The sequence below is a fragment of the Stegostoma tigrinum genome, chromosome 14, assembly GCF_030684315.1.
Source record: "Stegostoma tigrinum isolate sSteTig4 chromosome 14, sSteTig4.hap1, whole genome shotgun sequence".
In the NCBI taxonomy this organism is placed as follows: domain Eukaryota; kingdom Metazoa; phylum Chordata; class Chondrichthyes; order Orectolobiformes; family Stegostomatidae; genus Stegostoma; species Stegostoma tigrinum.
Window position 1 is genome coordinate 56,797,896 of NC_081367.1, and position 21,056 is coordinate 56,818,951.

General features: G+C 41.1%; 1 protein-coding gene across 6 annotated transcripts in view; it reads right to left on the reverse strand.

The window, feature by feature from the left end:
- Positions 1 to 11,918, reverse strand: part of LOC125457680 (probable cationic amino acid transporter) — an 86,300-nt gene extending 74,382 nt beyond the window's left edge. For 4 of the 6 annotated variants that reach the window (XR_007248672.2, XR_007248671.2, XM_048542233.2 and 1 more), the window contains exon 1: positions 11,728 to 11,918. The gene's annotated coding sequence lies outside the window, so the exon portion shown is untranslated. Of the gene's footprint in view, positions 1 to 184; positions 223 to 10,923; positions 11,293 to 11,727 lie in introns of those variants that run through there. The other 2 variants (XM_048542231.2, XM_048542232.2) reach the window with 2 other exon arrangements.
- Positions 11,919 to 21,056: the final 9,138 nt, after the last annotated feature.

Below are 21,056 nucleotides of genomic sequence, written 5' to 3' on the forward strand. Positions count from 1 at the left end.
GGAGGTTTGAAGACATCTTTGTCCAGCCGCTTGACATTAAAGTAAGTTGGGGAATTAGAATTCTAGAAGGTCTTGAATAGAGGTGCTAGAGACGTGACGGGATGGGGAGGGGAAGAGAGAGACCTGGGCAGTTGAAAGCTTCTGCCAATTCTCCTAACTCCATAAAGAATAGTAACATGCTTACCTTAAATAGAAATGCTAAATGCTAGAGAAACTGGAAATCTGAAACATAAACAGAAAATGCCTAAATATTCAGCAGATACATTTTTTCAGCTTTGAAGAAAGTAGAAATTCAATGGGTATCAACAATAATGACAAAGATATCGTGGAACAAAAGACAAAGTGAACGATAATAGCTGTAGCAATGAAATGAGGCATATGTCCAGATTAAACACAAATCATGGTTTTCATGTTTTGCTTTCAGAGAGAAATGTTTAATCTTCTGCTACTCACACTCAGTCTGGTCATATGCTTTGCTCTTTACTATAACTATAACTATCCTTTTTTTTATACTATGACATCTTTGTCATTTAATCTTTTCCGTCCTCTGTACCCCTGGCTTTCCCCTTTCTTCTTCTTCTTTCTTCTCCTTTCAATAGTTTAAGCCCACTCGTATTTCTATCTTTAGTTCTGGAGAAGCCTTATCAGAGTCAAAATATTAGCTTTGTTTCTCTTTCCACAGATGCTGCCAAACCTGCTGAATATTTCCAGCACTTTCTGTTTTCATTTACCTTGAAAAGCTTCCTGCTTCCCACCTTCTGCATAAAGTGATAAAGCACGGATCAAAACCATTCAGCCTAACATGCTTTGTGCTGGCCGTTTGAAGTGCCTATACATTTGGTCTTATTCTCCCTGTTCTTTTCCCACAGCACTTTTTGCCTTCCAGCGTTTATCCAATCACTTTGTAAATATCTTGAGAATCTGTGTCATTCAATATTTCCCACAGTAAATTCCAAATCATCATAATTCACAAGTGAAAACTTCTCCAAATCATTCCCTTCTGTGTTTTTTGCTAATTAGTTGCACATGAAATAAATTTCTTGTCATACACACTAAAACAGTTCCTTCTTACAGTTTCATCTTTATTCCTTTACCAAATCCCTTCCCAATTTTGTGAACAGTAATTAAATTGGCACTTATCTTTGTTTTAAAGGAAATAATTCACTAATTTGGTCTCTCCCTGTAACTGTTCAATTTTCCTTCGAATTCTCTTTGGTTTTGTGTGGCCTTCTTATTTCACTGTGCATTACTTTCATGATTGCTGTGTGACCATATACATGCACATCTTCAGGGGAAGACTGTCTCCACCTTTTGGAGTCATCACTCTGGTAAATCCTTTCAAAACAGTCTGCCAGCAGCACTATGCCTTAGGTATTGCTTACTTCTGCTGTCTTTAAATGTATTTGACCCTGACTGGCTATCTGGGAATAGTTGGGGATGTATTTCAACATGCCTTCCAGCTGTGTACCTGGCATTGTCAATTAGCTTCCCTTTGCTATTTGGAAATGAAAGCTGGATATTTTCCATACAAGGTAGCTGATCTGGAATGATAATACTGTATCCAAGCCAGAAAGTCAAAATCTGCTCCAGGACAAAAGAAAATGGCAGAAAATTCCATTTCTGATTGTTCCTTGGATAAATATAACAAAGCTTCAGTAAAAGCACTTCATCTAAATCAATAGCTATATTAATCCCTCGAAAGACATATTTCTGGTTCAATCCCCACAACTAATTCAAAGTGGAAAGTAGTAATCACTTTAATTGCGTTCAGTTCCTTTATAAAATAGTGGTTGCTGTTGACTTGAAATTACCAACATAGTGTTTAGAACCATTTGTAAATGCAGAACATTATTGCCTCTGAAATAGTAGTGACGTACTTCAACTGAGCTTGGAGACCAGTAGGGAATGCACAGAAGACGTTGCACCACCTTCCCCACCTCCATTTGACTCAGTCTGGGCTATGAAATCTTGCAGGTGGCCATCCCTCGTGGCAGCTAATTAAAGTATTTAATTTGCCACTTAATCATCAGTTGAGGGCCCCATACTACAACTGCTGGTGCTCAACTGGGAAAATAAAACTGTTGTATAAGAAATTTAATGTCTGAAAAAGGTTAACTGACATCACAAGATAAGCCCCACAAGATAAGTTTGAGGAAATAAAGAACTGTTCCTGAAGGATTCAGTTATACATTTGTTCAATAAGAGTTGAATTGCTGGTCCAAAATATTGGTTCAGTGATTGTTTTAGCGTTGACAGCACGTACTTAATCTAAAGTTGAACCTGGTCTTTCATAAGTGGCAACCATATATCTTAGATACGATGTAACTAGCTATTGAGGAAAATGTAACAGTTCTTTACTATTAAAATAAAGACAGTGCCGATCTTCTGCTGAATATATTACACGGCCACCCTTCTGCACTTAGTATCACTAGCTTGATTAATATCAATAGGAAGGATTGGTGACAGTGAATTTATTCATAATATGTTGGTCATGCTGGCAGTCAACATTATAATATCAACTTTCTAGCTTGTCCTTGCTCCCAACTGCTCCTGCTCACAAACATAATCCTCACCACAACCCCTGACCGTACTCAAATTATCCAGAGTGTTGTCAATCATCGTAGTACACAACTCTGTAGTATCAGATCTCCAGGTGCCACCATTGATGTTGTAAAACTGTGATTGACAAGCAATGTCAGGTCAGGACTTTGCCTTGCTGAGTACTGATACCAATCAAATTCTTGCCATTCCCTAGGTAAGTGGAAAGTGAAATAAGTGAAAAGAAAAGTTCAGAAAAAAGTGCCATAGTGCCCCGATTACTTGCAGAGACATAAAGTTTTACAACATGGAAACCTAAGAAATAAGAACTAAGATCAGGAGTAGGCCATCTAGCCCCTGGAGCCTGCCCTGCCATTTAATAAGATCATGGCTGATCTTTAAGACTCAGCTCCACTTACCTGCCCACTCACCATAACCCTTAATTCCTTTACTGTTCAAAAATTTATCTATCCTTGCCTTAAAAACATTCAGTGAGGTAGCTTCAACCACTTCACTGGGCAGGGAATTCCAGAGATTCACAACACTTTGGGTGAAGAAGTTCCTCCTGCCCTCAGCCCTACATCTGCTTCCCCTTATTTTGAGGCGAAGCCCTCTAGTCCTAGTTTCACCTGCTAGCAGAAACAACCACCCTGTCTTCATCTTATCTATTCCCTTCATAATCTTATATGTTTCTATAAGAACTCCCTTAATTCTTCTGAATTCCAATGAGTATATGCCCAGTCTACTCAGTCTCTCTTCATAATCCAACCCTCTCAACTCTGGAATCAACTGAGTGAATTTCCTCTGCATCTCCTCCAGTGCTAGTATATCTCTTCTCAAGTAGGGAGACCAATACTGCACACAGTATTCCAGGTGTGGCCTCACCAGGACCCTATACAGCTGTAGCATAGCCTCCCTGTATTTAAACTCCATCCCTCAAGCAATGACACATAAAATTCCATTTGACTTTTTAATTACCTGCTGCACCTGTAATCCCACCTTCAGCGATTCGTGCACAAGGACACACAAGTCCCCTTGCACAGCAGCATGCTGCCATTTTTTACCATTTAAAACAGAGTCCATTTTGCTGTTATTCCTACCAAAATGGATGACCTCACACTTATCAACATTGTACTCCATCTGCCAGGCCTTTGCCCACTCACTTAGACTATCTCTATCCCTCTGCAGACTTTCAGTGTCTTCTGCACACTTTGCTCTACTACTCACCTTAGTGTCATCTACAAATTTTGACACATCACACTTAGTCCCCAAATCCAAATCATCTACGTAAGTTGTAAACAATTGCGGTCCCAACACTGATCCCTAGGGCACACCACTAGCCACTGACCGCAAATCAGAAAAACACCCATTTACCCCTACTCTTTGCTTTCTACTGGTCAACCAATCCTCTATCCATGCCAATACATTACCTGTAATACCATGCAACTTTATCTTATCGAGCAGCCTTTGGTGTGGCACCTTGTCAAATGCCTTCTTGAAATCCAAATACACCACATCTGCAGGTTCCCCATTGTCCATGATGCAAGTAATGTCCTCAAAGAATTCCACCAAATTAGTTAAACATGACCTACCCTTCATGAACCCATGTTGGGTGTTTCCAATGGGACAATTTATATCCAGATGTCTTGTTATTTCTTCCTTAATGATAGATTCGAGCATTTTCCCCACTATCAAAGTTAAGCTAACTGGCCTGTAGTTACCTGCTTTTTGTCTACTTCCTTTTTTAAACAGTGGCATCACATTGGGTGTTTTCCAATCTGTGGGAACCACTCCAGATTCCATTGAAATTTGGTAAATAATTACTAGTGAATTTGCTATTTCCCCTATCACCTCTTTTAGTACCCTGGGATGCATTTCATCAGGGCCAGGAGACTTTTCTACCTTTAGCCCCAGCAGCTTGCCCAGCACTGCGTCCTTAGAGATAATAATAGTTTCTAGGTCCTCACGTGCTATAAACTTTGTCCCATTAGTTTTTCGGCATGTTATTTGTGTCTTCCACTGTGAAGACTGGCATGAAATAACTGTTTAATGTCTTGGCTATTTCCTCATTCCCAGTTATTAAATTGGCCTTCTCATCCTCTAAAGGACCAATGTTTACCTTTGTGACTCTTTTACGATTTAATTATTTATAGTAACTTTTGCTGCCTGTTTTTTATATTTGGAGCTAGCTTACTCATAATGTATCGGACTTTTCTTTATAACATTTTTTGTGGCTTTCTGTTGGCATTTAAAGATTTCCCAGTCTACTAGTTTCCCACTACTCTTTGCTTTTTGTGTGTGTTTTTTTTTCATTCTGGTACTTTCCTTTATTTCCTTAGACATCCATGGCTGGCTCTCTCTTTCCCTACAGTTCTTCCTTATCACTGGAATATACTTTTGCTGAGCACTGTGAAAAATTGTTTTGAAAGTCCTCTACTGTTCCTCAATTGATCCATTGAAAAGTTTTTGCTCCCTACCTTAGCTAACTCCTCCCTCATCCCTCCGTTTTCTCCTTTGCTTAAGCACAGGACATGGGTACTGGATTTAACTTTCACGCTCCATCTTTATTTTAAATTTGACCATACTGTGATCGCTCCTTCCCAGAGGATCTCTAACTGTGAGATCATTAATTATTCCTGCCTCATCACACAGGACTATACCTAGGATAGCTTGGTCCCTCGTAGGTTCCATTACACATTGTTCACAGCATTCTATGAATCCCTCCTCAAGGCTGCCATAACCGACCTGGTTTGACCAATCAATATGTGGGTTAAAATACCCCATGATAATTGCTGTACCATTTTTACATGCATGAGTTATTTCTATGTTTATTGCCCGCTCCACCACAATGTCATTATTTGGTGGCCTATAGACCACACCAACAGTGACTTCTTCTCCCTGCTATTCTTAATTTCCATTCAAATGGATTCAACGTTTTGTTCAGTAGAACCTATATCATCTCTCACCACCACATCCTTAAAAATCAGAGCAACACCCTTCCCTTACCTTCCTGTCTGTCCTTCTGAACAGTTTGATACCTCTGGATATTTAACTCCCAGTCATGACCATCCTGTAACCATGTCTGTGTAATGGCCACTAAATCATACCCATTTGCCATGATTTGCACCGTCAACTCATCCATCTTGTTTCAAGTGCTCCAAGCAAACAGCTAAAGTGCCCTTATGCCAATTTTTGCACCTTCTTTTTGGGTCCTATTACCTCCCCTGAGTTCTCCTTCCCTAATTTTCAATGGAGTTGAAGCTTTCTCGTCACTTGCTAACCTGCTGCTTTGCCTTACATTAATTGTTATTGTCTCTCTACGCTTACTTCTCCCTTCCCCGCTACTTACTAGTTTAAAGTCCTATTAACCACGCTATTTACCCTTTTTGCCAGAACACTGGACCTGGCCCTGTTCAGGTGGAGTCGATTCCAGTGGTATAGACCCCTTCTGTCCCAGAACTGATGCCAGTGCCTGATGAAAAAGAATCCCTCTTTCCCACGCCACTCTTTTTGCCACATGTTTACTTCCCTGATCTTCGCCTCCTTGTACCAATTTGCACGTGGCTCGGGCAGCAATCCAGAGATTATGACCCTGGAAGATCTGTTTTTTAATTTTGTTCCTTCATAATCCCAAAACAGGTCTTTTTTCCTCGTCCTGCCTATGTTGTTGGTACCTACGTGGACCACAACAACTGGATCCTCCCCCTCCCTCTCTAGCATCCTCTTAAGCTGATCAGAAATGTCTCGCACCCTGGCACCGGGCAGGCAACACACCATGTGGGAGTCTCTATGCTGCTCGCAAAGGATACTGTCTATCCCCCGATGATGGAATCCCCTACAATTACAATCTGTTTTTTTGCTCCCCCCTCCTAAATGGCATCCTGGACCATGGTGCCATGGTCAGTTGGCTCAATCTTCTGGCACTCCCGTTCCTCATCCACACAGGGAGCGAGTGCATCATACCTGTGGGACAATGTCAAGGGCAACGGCTCCTGTGTTCCTGTCTGCAGGGTCCCTCTATCTGCCTCACTGACAGTCATCAATTTTGAGCTAGGGCTCCTCCAGCATGCAACACTTGCTGCTGATGTGGTCACTGCCATTCTCAATGAGATCAGCTAGCTCCCACATCATAAAACTACAACATATTATCTGGCCAGCCATCTCTACTTAGTTTTTTTTTAAGTTTCGCAGTGTTTGCTGCACCAGTAAGTTTACTCTCTTACATACTCAAACAGACTCCAGCTTTGCCTTCCAACCCATTCCCAGAGAAAGAAGCTCTTTGCCCCAGCATGTCCACACCTATCTATTCTAGTCCTATTTTCCAGTTCTTAGCCTGTAGACTTGTACCCCAAACAAAGGGGAACACCCATGTGGGTAGCAGTATATCATGACGATGGTGAGTGAACTAAAATCACCAACATTAATGTGTCAATCATTCTACAGCTTACGACAAGGATGAAACTTCTCATGAATTCGAAATTGCCACTGGTTGTTCAATGATTTGTCATTCATCTACCAAGAAATTTATGGAAACAAAATTTAAGCTTAACACCTACCTCTTTGTTGATAAATTCTCTGCTTTTGCACACTAAGTACACATTGAATGCACGCAGAAACTTTGACTTAGTTTTTTTTTCTGTTCAAACTCTTCAGACACGTTATTGTGCACGTCTGGTGAGACTTGAACGCTGGTCTCCTGACTTAGAAGTAGAGACACTACCACTGCACCACAAGAAATCTTAGAAATCGAAGTCCAGAGAAAAGATGAATACATTTAACAATGTGACAAATGCCAACCAATTCTTGCTCAGAAAGTGAACAAATATAGGACTGAAATAGCTGCCCTGGAAATGTGTAACAATATGTCTGAATAAATTGAATAAAAATAGAAATGAAATCTCATTGTGAATTGTTTTAAGAGATTCAAATAAAGGTGAACATTCTCTCATTATGAAAGCTTTGTTTTCCCTCTTTTTCGCTAATTCAACTTAATTTACCTCCCTTTCAGTGAACATTTCACAATCCTTAAAGTAAATTGATCAATATCAAATGACAACATGTGGTTAAAAACATCTAACGAAGTGAGTGGTTAGGGTTTGGAACGTCCTGTCTGAGAATGTGGGTGGAGGCAGGTTCAACAGAGGCTTTCAAAAGGGAACCAAATTATTATCTGAAGAAAAATTAAACGCAGAGCTTTGGAAAAATCATTAGAATAGGTAATACTCTTTGAAGGTGGCAAAAAAAGACATGTTGAATGACCTCATTCTGTGCTGTAACTGTTCTATGACTAAATAGAAGTGCCATGTCTCCCATTACTCAATATGGCCTGTTGTCCTTCTGAATTTGTACCTCAAGTAACTTTGTGGGCAAAGGATTGAAACTCTGCACATGCAATTATCAATCTAAAAAGAGGTAACATGGTCCTCTAAAAGCTTGTCCAATGACATCTGTCAAATAATTTCAACTCACAGTATGCAATGAATTGATCTGATTTTGTTGAGGTTCAGCTATTGTCCTGTCTGTGTATTAAGGGTAAGGAAATATTACCTCAGGAGATGTTTTTCTCATTCCCTGAGATTAATTTCAGTAACTCCTGATAGAAAATGCATGGATGTATGCCATTAGCTGAGGTAAGTGTAAAACTTGTATTTGATATTTTATATTGAGACAGAATCCCTTGATGTCGACTAGTGAAGAATGTCCTGTTGTATCAGTGACTCAACAACTTCAGAGAAGCAGGAACACTGACGTTTTGGGTCGAGGCCCTTATTCTGAAATGGGGGAGGGGAAGGGAATTCTGAAATAAATAGGGAGAGAGAGGAACACGGATAGAAGATGGATAAAGGAGAAGATAGGGTGAGAGGGGACAGACAGGTCAAAGAGGCAGGGTTAGAGCCATGAAGGTGAATGTAGGTGGGGAGTTAGGGAGCCAATAGGTCAGTCCAGGGAGGACGGACAGGTCAAGGAGGCGGGATGAGGATAGTGGGTAGGAGATGGGGGTGGGGCTTGAGGCGGAAGGAATGGTTAGTGAGCCGGAGACTAGCTGGGCTGGTTTTGGGATGTAGTCAGGGGAGGGGAGATTTTGAAGCCTGTGAAGTCCACATTGATATCTTTGGGCTGCAGGGTTCCCAAGTGAAATATGAGATGCTGTTCCTGCATCTTTCTTTTGGCATCATTGTGGCAATGCAGGAAACCAAGGATGGCCATGTCATCTGAGGAGTTGGGGTGGGTGGAGATATTGAAAGCCATTTCAATAAGGGTTTGAAATGGTTTCATGTCAGTGGATAAGGAGCAGGAAGACAGACAAGTTGGAGGCAGAGAGATTTTGAAGCTGGTGAAGCCAGTATTCAGTCCATTAGGCTGTAAGCTCCCAAGGTGAAATATGATGCGCTGTTCCTACAGTTTATGTCTGGTGTCACTCTGACAGTGTGGAGGCCAAGGATGATGGACATGTCACCAGGGAAGTGGGAGAGGGGAGTTAAAGTGGATGGCAACTGGCAGGTCCAGTTGATTGGTGTGTGCAGAGCACAGATGCTCCACAAACCAATCCCCAAGTCTGCATTTGGTCTTCCCAATATAGAGGAGACCACGTCAGGAGCAACAGATACGGTGGCTGAGTTAGATGAAGTGCAAGTGAGTCGCTGCCAGCTTTGGAAGGATTGTTTGTGTCCTTGGATGGAGGTGAGAGGGGACATGAGGGGGCAGGTGTACTCTCTTATGTTTGCAAGGAAAGGTACCAAGTGTAGTGGAGGGGTTGGTGCCTCCAAAAGCAAAGGCTATCTCCCTTGGCTTTACTGAAGCATGTTAACAACATGAAAGCTTCCTCGTTTACGTCTGCACTAAACAGAAGGCAAAATAGAGATAGTATGAACCTGACATCTCTGATTGAAGGGGCAAAACACAAAGAGGCAAAGCAAGACAATGCAAGGCAGGAATGTTCTGTACACTCAGCTCAGCTCAGTATGACACTGAACAAAGGACCTTGAAATGCAGCCTGGTCCAGTCGCTGAACTAGTTGCATTAGAGCATTAGAGCACAGTGTCTTTGCTGATGCATTCCAAAGTGCAAAAACATCCTGTAAGTGTGTTGGAGATCTGCCATGAGGCTTGTTAGTGAATGGAATCTAACACATGCAGATGTCTGCTGGGATGCATGTGCTAGGGTCCATGGAATATTTCCTGAGACATTGTTGCCCAGTAACCAACATTGAAGTCCTTTGAAGCAAGTAGCAAGCTGAATTTGTCTGGTATCCATTATAGTTCTCAAGTTACGTTTTCTCAATGTTGAGCTTTTTAAGTGAGTTTAGTGACACAAAGTGAAATATGGAGTTGGGCCATCAACAGTGCATTTAACAAACAACAATCCTGCTGCATTGTTATTGGTCAAGTCAATTTTCTCTGTATAACTAATTGGCAACCTGTTGGTGAATAAGAAGCTTACTCTGCTGCTCAGCAAAACATAAAAAGATGGAATGAGTTCTCCTGATGTTGAATTCAATAATGCTGGACTTTTCATCTGATTCTGCCACAAACCACATCATAGCACATTCACTCAGACCTCCATAAGATTCCATCTAGTATGTTGGAATTATTAGGAATTATTGGGATCTGGGGAGCATAATTTGAAATGGAACATGTACAGAAGAACAAAAGGTACTAGGAAGAATCGTGATTCAGATTTGAAAGACTGTAAAAGTGGCAATGAATGATGTGTGGGAAATGCGGGGGAGCAGAAAAGATACTGTCAGAATGTGAACGATCCACATATGATCTTCACTAGAAGCAATGTGGAAAGGCAACTGAGCAGAGAAGGTAGAAGCATAGCCCTTCCATCATCCCAGTCCAAACCTATAATTCAAATTATATGTAGAATTCATGCTTTAGTTGCAAACTAATGGTTTATACGTATCTGTCATTGAAATTTTAGTGTAAAAGTAGTGTATATATATATTTTATACGAGCAAGAAATTGAACACTCGAATGAATAAAGAGAGATATGTATGTAGAGATACACATATACTACAGATACTGATGTTATACGCAACAGCTACATCTGAAGGCTTCATGTGTGTAATTAGTTCAAAGCAGAGTTCAGTACGCGAAACAGCTGCTAGTTTAGTCCTTGGAGAGCTAAACAAAATCAATCTTCAAACAGGAGAAACAGGCTCTTCCTAGGAAGGCGAGATGCAGTTCAGTTGAGAAAAATGTCAAATTTACATTGACTGTTGAGAATAGTATAGGGACAGGTTGTTAAACTCCTTAGGAGACTCACAGCACTCATCTTATTCACTCTGCATGCATTGCAGTATCCAACCAAACACACACCCGACTCCAAAACATTCATTAACCCTTAAATGATTCCAAACTAAATCGAACATCTTCTCACCATCCGTGAATACTACGGCAGGAGTGGCCCCGTCTTTAACAATTGTTTGTCTTGATGGCCCGTTCGTCTCGCCTTTCAGCACCAGGGACAGCGCACGGCCCTTGGGGAGAAAGTGGGCGGATTCGGCGGTTTCAGGGTGAACCAGGGATCAGCCAATGAATTGTGTGCCGAATATTCGCAGTCTTTTTCACCCTAACACCGCTCCTTGAACAGGTGGAGAGAAACTGCTGGACAGTCTAAACACCTCCGAAAGTCCTCACCTCTGAAGAGAGACTGATTGGGGACTCCTTCGTCTGAATGGAAGTGCGTGCAGGAGGGATCACTTCAGCTTCTCTACTTCCTTACGAGTGAGAGGACAGATATGTTGCTTTTTCTAATGTTACTGCAAACTTGAGCAATATCACGTCCGCCTCGTGAATTACGTACTTCAGATATTGTGATCTGCTTTTCTAAAGAAATTAAATTCCAATTCTTTCTAATATTTGAAGGATGTTTTGCTAAAATATTGCTGAAAACTGCAATGTGGTTAGATAAAAGCATGACGACGTACTGTATGACTGAAGGGTTTGTTGCAGTGCTGTTCTGTTCATGCAGAGAAAATCTGCGTGATCAATAACAAGGCGCCAGGTACATGCATCTGGGGCTGCGTTTCCCTTAACAATAAACGGCTTCTAATAAATAACACATCTCTGCTCTACAATAACAAGATTTAATAAAAGAATAAATTGACTCTGCTCGGCTCATCATCCGCGGATGGAACAAAAACAAAGCATAATGATAACGATTTTAAAAAGATACACTCACCACCCCCCCAAAAGATTAGTCAAGGATTGTTTCAGGTAAAAACACACATCTTTGCACTGCTTCAGGGTCGCTTTGATGCTGGTTTTATTGAAGGAGGGCGATGCGATCTGGCGAACACGCTGAATTATTCAGAATCAGAGATCACGTGGGTCCTGGCCAATTCATTATTTAAATACCGGCTCCAGCAGCAGCTCTGCGTCAAAGAGCGACTACCCAACGTATTAGGGTTACGGAAGGAGACACAGACTGTCTGACCAGCGCCCCCTCGACTCCAACACCTTCACCCCCCCCTGCTCTCACCCAACCCCCGCCTCCCCCCCACAACAGCAATTCGGGGTTAAAGCACGCTCAATGCGCGCATTCAACTGCGAACATTCCCTTGGATTTTACCTGCTTTTTTTGTTCAATTTATAGGCGACTCACAGCAAATAGTAAACAATTGGTGACATCAGTTGCTATTATATTACCTAATACTGAGCTAAGCCGGTGGAGTGAGAGAAGAAAGCGTCTATTTGTTTTTTATGTCTGTATGTTAGCGCGTGTGTGTTCTTGTACCTGTGAGCATATATCTTTTTGTTAAGTTTGGGTCTATTGTGCTCTTGTACAAATAATGGTTACCATTCGAGAACTTGCTATTTATTTTAATTATCTGGGATTTTTATCTGCTGATTCCCGTCTTAACATGGAGGCCAGCCAGGCTGTCTTTCTCCAGCTAGTCCATTTATCTGGCTAGTCGATTTCTCTGCATTTACCTATCACTGCTGCGAGACTTCCCAGAATGAAAATGACTGACTATTGGACAGCCATTAGGCCCGGCTCTGCTATCTCATACTGATCATTCAACTGAACCATGCCATGATGATCTTCCTACCACCCTTTCTAAATCTCCGTTACCTGCCTTTGAGATGACAGCTTATTAAATGTCTACAATAAGACTAAAAGGGTAGTTGACACAGAGAGCTAACACACAGATCCGGCAGGCAATTAGGAAGCCAAATGGAATGTTGGCCCTTATTTCATGGGGGTTGGAGTATAAACGTAGGGAAGACTTACTGCAGCTGTAAATGTATCAGTGAGACCATATCTAAAGCATTGTGTGGAAGCAGGTCGTTCAGCCCACTGAGTCCAAACCAACTGTATGAAGAGCATCCCACTCCTCTATCCTATCACCATACCCTGCATTCCCCATGGCTCATTCACCTAGCCTGCACATCCCAGGACACTATGAGCAAACCAGCATGATCAATCCACCTAACCTGCTCATTTTATACTGTGGGAGGAATCTGGAGCACCTGGAGACAACTCATGCAAACATAGGGAGAATGTGCAAACTCCACGCAGTCGCTCGAGGGTGGAATCAAACCTGGGTCCCTGCTCCTGTGGGGCAACAGTGCTAAATACTGAGCCACCATGCCACCTGTTTTGATCCCCTTATTTAAGAAAAGATATTATTTCATCAGAGTCTGTTCAAGTAATGTTCACTTGAATTCTCTCCAGAGTGGAGGGATTGCCTTATGAGTAAAGATTAACCAGATTGGGACACTACTGATTGGAATTTGGAAGAATGAGAGGTGTTCGCATCGAAACATAGGATTCTTAAGGAGCTTGACAGGGTAAATGCTGAGAGGATGTTTCCCCTCATGGGAGAATCCAGGATGAGAAAGCAAAATCTCAGAATAAAGGAGTGCCAATTTAAGACTGAGATGTGGAGGAATTTCTTCTCTCAAAGGGTTATGAGTCTTTGGAACCCGTTACCATAGAGAACTGTGAAGGCAGAGTCCTTGTGTACATTTCAGGTTGAGATAGATTCTTAATCAGTAAGAGCACCAAGAGTTATGGGAAAAGGTCAGGGAAGTGGGAGTGTGACCTGCCAAATCAGCCATGATTCTATTGAATGCCAAAGCAGGCTTGAGGGGCAGAATGGCCTACACTTGTTACCATTTCTTACAGTCTTATGGACTAAGACATGGGCGCAGAAGTAGGCCATTTAGAACATTGAGACTGCTCTACCATTCAATGAGATCATGGTTGCTCTAATAATCCTAAAATTCACTTTCCTGTCTTTCTCCCATAACCTCACCACTTGCTTTCCCACCTATATTCTGTCATGTATAAATTTGTCTTTGGTACATTCACTTTCCTCATCCAAATCAGTAATATATGTTGTAAATAATTATAGTCCTTGCATTGATGCCTGTAAAACCCTACATGCTACAGATTTCCATCCTGAAATTGCCCTGTTATTACAAATTCTATTCATTAGCCAATCCACTACACATGCTCGTATACTACAGTCAATACCATGGTTCTTATTTAGCAGCCTCATGTGTAGTACCTTGTCAACTGCGTTCTGAAAATCCAATTTTTTTACATACGCCACATCCCTTTATCTATCTTGCTTATTACCTTCTCAAATGACTCTAATAAATTTGTCAGGTATGGTTCCCCCATCATGAAGCCAAGCTGACTTTGTTTGATCATATACCATATTGTGTATTTATAAATGCTCTGCTGTTACATCTTTATAATAGACTCTAATATTATCCGAGTAACAGATGTTATCTGAGTGGCCTATTGGCACCTTTTTGTTTCCTTCCCTTTTCAAATAAAGGTGTTACGTTGGCAATTTTCCAATTCTCTGTGACTACCAATATCTAAGGAGTCTGTTGCCACCAGTGCATCCATTATCTCTATAGCTACGCCCTTTAATATCCTTAACATATACCATTAGGGGGGTTAATCAGTCTTTAGTCCATGCGTTTCCCAAGCATTTTTCTTTTGCAATAGTTATTACGGTTGGTTCTGATATAATGCGATAGTTCCATTCTCATGAGATCTCGTGTTATAAGAAAATCATGCAATAACCATGACATTTAAAGTGATGGGTATGGAATCACATTATAGCCAATACAGGTAGGGAAAATTCACATTTTATAAATAGCATTCTATAATTGTTCAATTGTGTTAAAACCAATTTACGATGAAGAACCAACTGTTATTTATTTTCTCTTCACTTTTTGTCCATTAGCTATTTCATAATTTTGTAATGTCATTTGTGTCTTGTACCATGAAGACTGCAAAATATTTATTCAACTTTTGTCACACTCCTCCTTGATTATTATTTCCCTGACCTTGTCTGTAAGGGGCCTATATTCATTTTGAATTCTCAATTCCTACTTATACATTTAAAGAAGCACTTACTGTTTAAATTGACATTTTTTTGCAAGTTTACCCTCAAAGTTTATCTTATCCATTTTCTTTTTGGCCGTCTTTTATTTGTTTTTAAATCTTTCCCAAAATCTCAGGTTTAGCACTAATCTTTGCCAAATTGTAGGAGTTTTTTTTGCTATCAATTTAATGCTATCCTAACTCCTCTGGTTAACCATGGTTGCTTTATTGCTTTCTAGAATCCTTCTTTCTCACAAAATTAAAGTTCATTATCTACACATATTTTCCTTTATTCCAAGCGCGTGTCAGTTCTTCAAAGAACATCAATAACATTAAACGTGATCTCCCTTTCACAAAATGCATGTTGACCCTGACAGATAACTTTGAATTTTCTAAGTGCCTTTCTATAACATCTTTAATAAAAACATTCAACATTTCCCTTCTGATTCTACTTTTGTCCTGTTGATAACTGTAACATTTCTTTATATTGCCATGAAATTACCTCAACAAAGTACAGATACCCCATCCATATGTTTCCTCATTATTTCCAGCTTTGTAACAACCTATAATGTTCAATTCCTGGCCCAGAACTTTCCATAGTTGTGTCTCAATATTTCTAACTGTGTTGAATCCCACCTCCCACCTCCAACAATCCCACCCCCCACCTAAGCATCATTGCTTCTAGCTTTTATTTTGTTATGAATGCTCTGTATTTCTGCATTGGCATTTTAACTCATTTTTACTAGCGTTTTCTCTCACCTGATGTTTCACCAACCTATAGACTCCTATTCTATAATTATTTATCCCCTTGGCATTAATGTCCTGTCTTACGTTTGTCTCTCCTACATCCATTTGCCCTGTTCTGAATAGATATAGGCTGCTTATCTTTCTTGTATGTTGGTCCTCCCATTTTATGAGCTTAAAGGCCTTGTTACTCCTTATTTACTCTTTTTGCAGCTGCTTCCCATTCTATTGATGCATACACTTCCTGTCCCAGAGTAGTACAAATGTCTCATGGCAGTGAACTTGCTCTTTAGCCATGTGTCAATTCTCCTGAACTGCTAAGTCCCATGCCAATTTGCACATAGCTTGGGAAATACTGAGAGCTTATAACCTTTAAGGCCCTGCTTTTTAATTTAGAACTTAACTCCTGATAGTCATTAAGTGGTGCCTGCTCCCTATTTCTATTTATATTGTTTGTTCTAACATTGACGACTAAACCTGGATTCACCCCTTCCCTGTAAAATTCCTCTAAAGGGAGCATGAGCTCTCCCTAATGTGGCACACACTCAGTAATGCACCATTTGGGATAGAAATTTTCACATATTGAAGTCAATACAAATCACTTACAGAGGGGGTAACTGTACAGAGTCATACCGTACATCTTCCTTTGACAATGAGCAGCACTTCCTTTGTTAGGTACTCCATCATCAACACCCTGGGAGCAGAAACTTCATTGGACAAGTTGCATAAATACTTTCTTTGCAAATGTAGTTTAGAGGTTGGAAATTCTACAGCAAATAACTCACTTTTTCTCACTCCAAAGCCATCTATGAGGCTCAATGTAGATTGTGATGGAATTCTTAGCATTTGCCTGGTTGAATGCAGATCCAAAAACATTCAAGACTTTCAAAGACATCCAGGACAAAGCACCTCTTTTGACTGGAATCTGATCATTTCCTTAAGCGTCCATTTCCTCCACAGCTTGCACACAATGGGAATTGTACGTGCCATCTCCAAGGTGCACTGCAGCAACTTACTAAGTCTCTTTTAAGACCATCTACCAACAACACAAACTCTACCAAATAGAAAGACAAGGGCAAACTATCCCGTGGAGAAGAAGCCATTTCTGAAAACTGTTATAACCCCATTTGGGAAAGTGTTCCAACTCTCAAGCCCCACCATTCCCAGTGACAAAGTTTCACACTGGAGCCTGACTTATCCAGTATTACCATCAGCTAGAACCATGGAACAATGATGACACTTCAAAAAATTGCGGTACTTAATTCCCCTTGCAGTAAATTGCTACCTTTCTTTAACATCAGATCAGCTCTTAACAATTTTTGCTACTGTAATGCAAACAATTTGCACACTAAAATATCCCATTAACAGCAAAGTGAGATGGACTGAATTATTTGTTTTACTTTTTAATTGAGGATTGAAGTATTTTTCAGGATAGCAAGGAGATCGTTCCTGATGTTCAATTAGGCAGCAAAAAAAAATGCTTTCAGAGATTTATACGCACGTTATTTGTAAATCTGTAGTTTAGCACAAACACCACTATGTTCCACATAACACTGTGGGACCTTTATTGTCAGATGGGACCTTGATACACCATCATCTTAAAAGCAATAAAGTCACTAATAGTCCTACCAGACCAAACAGCTGCTCTCTCATTCAAGAGACAACTGGGAATGATTTAGCCTGGAGTCAAGGTGAGAGGCTGTAAAAGAGAGTCCCTTAACCTCAGCTGGTCCAGGAACTGAACCCATGCTTTTTACATTACTGACCACAGCACAGTATTAGGTGAGTAAGTCTTGAATTTAATTACTTTTATGAAACATCTCCATGACAAGTGAGATTTAAACAGACGTTCTGATCAAGAGGGTGGAACATTAAAACTACACTCCATGACAACCTACCCCCAGCCTAGGCTGAATGCTTAAATCTTTAGAGCACGTCTTGACCCCACAGCTTTCCAAATCACCAGGAAGCATGCTAGCCATTGAACCAGGGCTGTCAACTGTTTCAAGCAGCATGTTATCAATGAACAAGCCAAATTTGCAATGAAGGAGGGTGCTGTTGTTGAAGCTGCCAATATTTAAACAAAAATGTTAATTAACAATCATCATTGCTAAATTGCCAAAGGCTCCTCGCTGAGTTGAAGGAGATAGTGGAGGACAATAATGTCATAATGACTGACAACTTAGACTACTTACTGCAACTGATGAAATGAGTACAAGAGCACTTAAACAAATGAAAATTGAAATCACTAGTGCCGTGATAGAGATGCTTAGAAGGCACTTCTTGATATTTCTTTTTCTCCTCAGCAATTAATCTATTGAATCTCTTAAATTACTTTGCCCAAAATTGGGAATCAAAATGACAGAGAATGTCGGTGGTGAAGTTACCTACAAGACAAATATCTCCTTTCCACATCACTAAACATTGATTATATCTGTCTTTCAAACAATTATTTCTCCAGTTGTCACTGGCAATAATTGTCCTGTTTCTAGTTGCCCTAGAAAGGTCGTACTGGACATTTTCGCTGAGTACAGTGATGAACCAGAGGGACTTACTGAATCAGTGATAATGGGAACTGCAGATGCTGGAAAATCCAAGATAATAAAATGTGAGGCTGGATGAACACAGCAGGCCCAGCAGCATCTCAGGAGCACAAAAGCTGACGTTTCGGGACTAGACCCTTCATCAGAGAGGGGGATGGGGTGAGGGTTCTGGAATAAATAGGGAGAGAGGGGGAGGCGGACCGAAGATGGAGAGAAAAGAAGATAGGTAGGGAGTTCCTGGACCAAAGGGAAGAAAATGGAGCCCAGATAGGTGGAGATGAGTTCGGTGTGGCAGGAGCAGGCTGAGACGATTGGTCGACCAGGGCAGGCAGGTTTGTGGATTTTGGGAAGGAGATAGAAATGGGCCATGCGGGGTTGGGGAACAATGAGGTTGGCGGCTGTGGGTGGGAGGTCCCCTGAGGTGATGAGGTCATGAATGGTGTTGGAGATGATGGTTTGGTGCTCGGGTGTGGGGTCATGATCGAGGGGGCGGTAGGAGGTGGTGTCGGAGAGTTGGCGTTTGGCCTCAAAGATGAGAGAATTCAATCACAGAAATATATTGATGAAGCTTAGATTGTTCTCGACATGGATGAAAGGTTGAGAGAAGATCTGATTGAGGTTTTCAACATCACGAGGGGTCTGCACAGAGTTGATAGGGAGAAACTGCTCCCACTGCGGAAAGCTCAAGGAAGAGAGGTCTGGCAGCATTTGTCGCGAGAGAAACAATTAACATTTTCAGTCCAAAATGGCTCATCTTTAGGGCATTCTGGAGAACAGCCATATCAGATGCTGCCAGACCTGCTGGGTTTCTCCAGCACTTCCTATTTTTATTTCAGATTTCCAGCATTCATCATATTTTGCTTTTATTTTCTGATTAAAGATGGGCAAAGGAGCTGCAGGCAAACTGGCGTTTTATTTCACAGTAAGTAATTGGGAGCTGGAATGTACTGCCTGAGATTCTGATGCTGACAGATTCAATTGCAACGTTGACAAAAAAATTAGACAAGGAGCTGTCGAATGAAGAGTTACAAATTCAAGAGAAAGCATGGGGAATGGACTTGCCCTTAGAGCTCACGATGGATGGAACAGACTCCATCTGTCAAATCGCTCCATGATTAATGGACAAGTTAATCTGTAGCTCCAATCTGACAGATTCATGGTCACTTTTACTGACATCAGTTTTTAAAATTTGATTTAAATTCTCCCAGTCCCATAATGGCAGTAGATCTTATTGATTATGACTCACTTGTCCAAGAACATAACCACTATGTTATTAAAACTACAGCAACTTTGTATCTGACAATTTAACAGTGAATTTTGGCAAACTATTTGACTGAAGGAGTGCAGCCAAATATCATTCTGACTGTACAATAATTAAACATACCAGCGCTGCATCATAAGTCTCTGGAGGGTAGTCAGGAGCAGAGAAACTGAAATAATTTCATTTTCCAATGCGGATTGAGTAGGTCAGGCTCTGAAATTCGGAAGTCATTTAGCCTATAGTGCCTGTACTAGGTCTCTGGCAGTGCTAGCCAGGTAGTTCAATTTCCGTCATGCGTGCCCAGTCTCAACCCCAAACATTGGTGGGGTAGGGACGTGGTGGACACAGAAAGAAAAGAAAGTTGCTTTTAAGCAGCATTTCCTTGACCATAATCTATCTAAGTGTGTTCAATGACCAATTAAATGCTTTTTGAGCAATGGTCGTTTTTATTGAATTTGGGAAATAGTGCAACTAATGTAAACTAATAGCAAGTTCTCACAAGCAGCAATGGTTACTTAGTAAATATTATCTAAAAGCAGAATCATATCACATGTTGGATACAATGATCTGGAGTTTGTAAGCACAGGCTGGTTGAGTATGATAAGCACATTGTCTGTTGTGGATGGTAAAAGGGATATATTGTTTGATACAATTCACAAGTCAATGGGACATATGACTAACATACTTTACATTACTTGGTCACTTGTACTCATATATCACATCACACGCACCACATTACATTACTCATTTGTCTACTAGATAGAACATAATTTTGGCTGATGGCAACATCCTGTTAGTAGCAAACCCCAATGAGTTTCCTGCAACAGCATGAAGTTGGTAGCCCCACCTTTTCCTCAAATTTTTCAGACTTTATCCTCTTCCTGGGTAACCAGAGGTAGAGTCAGGGCCAAAACCCGAGGCCAAAGTTTCTTTCATGAGTCTGTGTAACAGGAAACAAGTGATGATTTGCACATGGTATTTGTTATCGTGCAGAGTAGCTTTGATATGACTTACCGCAGCACCATAGAAACATAGAAAATAGGTGCAGGAGTAGGCCATTTGGCCCTTCAAGCCTACACCACCATTCAATACAATCTCAGTATCCCATTCTCGCCCTCACCCCTTGATTCTTTTAAAGGGCCATGTCCAGCTCCCTCTTGAATATATCTAATGAAATGGCCCCAACTGTTTCCTGTGGGAGAGCATTCCACAGGTTCACAACTCTCTGAGTGAAGTAAGTCTCTTTCCTCTCAGTCCTGAATGGTTTATCCCTTATTCTTAAACTGTGACCCTTTGTTCTGGACTTCCCCAACATTGGGAACATTCTTCCTGCATCTAACCTGTCTAGTCCTATCAGGATTTTATGCGTTTCATTGAGATTTCCCCTCATTCTTCTAAATTCCGGTGAACGTAAGTGCAGTTGATCCAAGTCTTTCCTCATATGTCAATCCTGCCATCCCAGGACCCAGTGAACCTGCACTGGAATCCCTCAACAGCAGGAATGTCCTTCCTCAGTCTCGGAGACCGAAGCTGCACACGATATTTGAGGTGTGGCCTCACCAGTGACCTACATAAATGCAGCAAGGCATCCCTCCTCCAATACTGAAATCCCC